The sequence below is a fragment of the Nomascus leucogenys genome, chromosome 15 (genome assembly GCF_006542625.1).
Source record: "Nomascus leucogenys isolate Asia chromosome 15, Asia_NLE_v1, whole genome shotgun sequence".
Classification (NCBI taxonomy): domain Eukaryota; kingdom Metazoa; phylum Chordata; class Mammalia; order Primates; family Hylobatidae; genus Nomascus; species Nomascus leucogenys.
Genome location: NC_044395.1, coordinates 79820669 through 79824577, shown reverse-complemented (window position 1 = coordinate 79824577; position 3909 = coordinate 79820669). Strand labels below are relative to the sequence as shown.

At 44.1% G+C, this 3909-nt stretch overlaps 1 pseudogene; it reads left to right on the top strand.

Annotated features, from left to right (window-relative positions):
* Window positions 1-619: 619 nt before the first annotated feature.
* LOC100579648 lies at window positions 620-1588 on the top strand (annotated as a pseudogene).
* Window positions 1589-3909: the final 2321 nt, after the last annotated feature.

Below are 3909 nucleotides of genomic sequence, written 5' to 3'. Positions count from 1 at the left end.
TTCATTCATTGAATGAATATTTATGAAGAGCACAGTGTGCTGCTCATGGAAATAGGCACTGGGAGTATAAAATGTAAAATGTGGTCCTGTGTGCAATGACTGACACACTAAGTTATTTCTCACCCACCAAGCCCAGCCATTTCCACACTTATCCTAGCGAAGGTCACATTTTCCTCTGCTTCATAATGCATGGTCTTCTTTCCTATCCATGGATGACCAGTCCTAGTCATGAGGGTGTCACAACCACCTCTTTGTGTATCTGAATTCCTCCACCTGAGAGAAATTTCAGGCCCAGGATAGAGTAATCATCGGGTCCACAGCCCTGGCCGCTTGAATGGGGGTGTTTTGATCCTAATGTTATTCCCATGTCAGTACAGAACTTGTGTGGCAATAAAGAGAGGTCAGGCTTCAGAGTCAGCAGGAACTGGATTTCAAACTGGATTTGAGGACCCCCACCTTTTGATAGGTGACTTATTCTCTGTGAGCCTCTGTTTCTCTCCTCTTTAAAAGGAGAACAGTAAATCCCACATGGCAGGGTGGTGGTGAGAATCAGAGATCAAACAGCTGGTGATCACATCTGGTTTGTGTTCCCAGGGACACCAGACTACGATTTCTGAGCATGGATCCAAGCATTCCAGCCTTGGATACAGAACTGACACCAATTAACGGAACTGAGGAGACTCCTTGTTACAAGCAGACCCTGAGCCTCACGGTGCTGACGTGCATCATTTCTCTTGTCGGGCTGACAGGAAACGCGGTTGTGCTCTGGCTCCTGGGCTGCCGCATGCGCAGGAACGCCGTCTCCATCTACATCCCCAACCTGGCCACGGCAGACTTCCTCTTCCCCAGCGGCCACGTTATACGTTCCGCCTGACTCCTCATCAATATCTGTCATCCCATCTCCAAAATCCTCATTCCTGTGATGACCTTTCTATACTTTACAGGCCTGAGCTTTCTGAGTGCCATGAGTACCGAGCGCTGCCTGTGCGTCCTGTGGCGCACCTGGTACCGCTGCCGCGGCCCCACACACACCTTTCAGCGGTCGTGTGCGTCTTGCTCTGGGCCCTGTCCCTACTGCGGAGCATCCTGGAGTGGAGGTTCTGTGACTTCCTGTTTTGTGATGCTGATTCTGTTTGGTGTCAAACATCAGATTTCATCACAGTCGCGTGGCTGATTTTTTTATGTGTAGTCCTCTGTGGGTCCAGCCTGGTCCTGCTCGTTAGGATTCTCTGGATCCTGGAAGATGCCGCTGACGGGGCTGTACGTGACGATCCTGCTCACAGAGCTGGTCTTCCTACTCCGCAGCCTTTCCTTCGGCATTCAGTGGGCCCTGTCTACTGGGATCCACCTGGATTTGGATGTCATTTTCTGTCGTGTCCATCTAGTTTCCATTTTCCTGTCACCTCTAAACAGTAGTGCCAACCCTGTCATTTACTTCTTCGTGGGCTCCTTTAGGCAGCATCAAAATAGGCAGAAACTGAAGCTGGTTCTCCAGAGGGCTCTGCAGGACATGCCTGAGGTGGATGAAGGTGGATGGCGGCTTCCTGAGGGAACCCTGGAGCTGTCGGGAAGCAGATTCGGGCAGTGAGGAAGAGCCTCTGCCCTGTCAGTCAGATGGGACTTTGAGAGCAACGCTGCCCTACCACCCTTGACAATTACATGCGTTTTCTTAGTGTTGTGCCTCAGAAGTGTCTCAGTGGTAACTCAAGGTCGTCGAATAGACAGTTAACCTGACAGTTCCAGTTTTCACCCACAGAAAGCGTTAGTCTGACAGTACAATGTTTAGATTCTCCTTGATATTACCAACACGTTTTTCCTGTTATCTTACACAGAAAACTTTTTCTGCAATTTTCATTGTAATAAAAGGAGTTCCTCTCCACAACCCTAAACTCATCTTTATACATTTCCTACCTGATTGTATCAAAAAGAGAGTTTCCTTATTAATCTCTCAGACTATGTTCCCCTGAAACCATATTCCCTTCTATGACTGGAGGCATTACTGAAGTTGGGAGCTCAATTCTGAATAAGTGAGTTCTGTTATCTCCACATTCCATTGAATTCTCAGATATAAAGCAAACTAATGTCCTTAGAGACAGACTCTCTCTTCATAAAAACACTCTCACAAATTGGTTTTATGAAAAGTCCTCTCCTGTCATTTGTCCACAGCATGGTGACACACTGGCCTTGATTTCTAGTAAAGACAACCATGGCCCCTTCCCCTTAAGAACTGGTAAGTTCTTATTTAGCTCTTCCTGGACTAATAGACCAGTGAGGAGCCTATAAATATGCCCCACCAGTTCCATTTTGCCCATTGGAAATGTCAGTATTGATTATAAAGTGGAAACTATCTTGAAAAATCATTATTCACTTACAGATTCTTTCAGTTGTAGGAAAATTCTTCTTACTTCCAGGTTTTGCACAAACTTTTCTGGCTGTAACTTTCAGTTAGTTTTATGGTCATTCACGTGAGAAGCAAAACTGAAAACATCTGACCTTTCCATGCTAATGTCAATTATAGTATCTGGATAATAACTTACAGTTGGTATAGAATTCTAATACATGCTGTGACATAGATAAACCTGGAAACATTGTGCTAAGGGAAATAAGCCAGACACCAAAGAACAATATTGTAAGTTCAAATTTTATGAGGTATCGAAACTAGGAAATTTGTGAACATAGAAAATAAGTTAGGAGGAGCCTGGTGCTGGATGATGGAGGGAATATGTAGCCATTATTTAACGAGCACAGAATTTCTGTGTGGAATAATGCAAAGTTCTTAAAGGGGACAGTGGTAACGGTTACAACTTATTGGAATATATGTAATGAAACAGAATTTTACAACTAAAATAGTTAAAGTTGTAAAATGTATGTTATGTAAATTTTACAATTAAAAACATTTAATTATAAACACAGGATCAGTACAAAATTCAGAACTATTCTCCACCAATGATTATCCCTTCCACAGATAACTCAAGCAGACAGAAGAGACCACCAAGAGATGTGACATCACAGTAGGTTCTGTGCTGCTCTTAGACAGTGAGGCTGCCCCTCAGATTGACCCTCACTAAGGGGAGCTGACACATGCAATTTGAGTATGCAGGAGACAGTACAAAGTAGCTATGAAAGCAATAAAGAGGTATATAGTTTTCCATTTGTCCAACCAAATTTATTAGTGGCTCTTATCACACTGTTCACAATGTTGAACTCAGGTCCCCTCAGTCCAGATCCATTGCTTTTCCAGGCCCAGCGCTCCACTGATGCTGAATCCTGTCTGTCCACCCTCAATTTCCAAATGCTGTAGTAGGACATGGCTGTTGGCGAGGGTTTCCTACAGGTTGGAGGAAGCAGGAAGCCAGTGTTTGCAGCCAATGCTCCCGGCAAGGAGCTTTGATGTCATGTCTTCAGTTCAGACTGAGGGTTATTGGGAGAGTCCACTCTGGAAGTCTCTGATGTCAATTGTACAGTTTTGGCCTAAGATGTTGTCTACATGAGAAATTTTGTAGAGAATATTCACCTGACAGTTGAATCAAATAATGTTGGTCCTCACCTGGGAATTGCTTGGTTTGATATTAGAAACATTCTTTTTCTTTTGGCAGAAGAAAACTTCAACTTCATGAAGCTTAGATTCAGTCCATGAAGCCCATTCTGAACTTACTTGGCCTCACACATTGCTCTACGATAAAACTTATAACAGTGTAGTTGAAATGCTTTTCCTCGCATCTTTCTCTTCAACTGCATTCTGAGGTCTTTAAGAGGCAAAGAACATGTCCTTGAATTTCTAGTGCAACAGACTAGGTGTGGAATTTAGAAGATGCTCGGTAAATATTTTTCTCAATTAGCTCCCACCTGAAAATCACAGGGTTGTCCAGCATCTTGCAAAGCCTGGCTCAGTCACCAAGTCTCACTGGA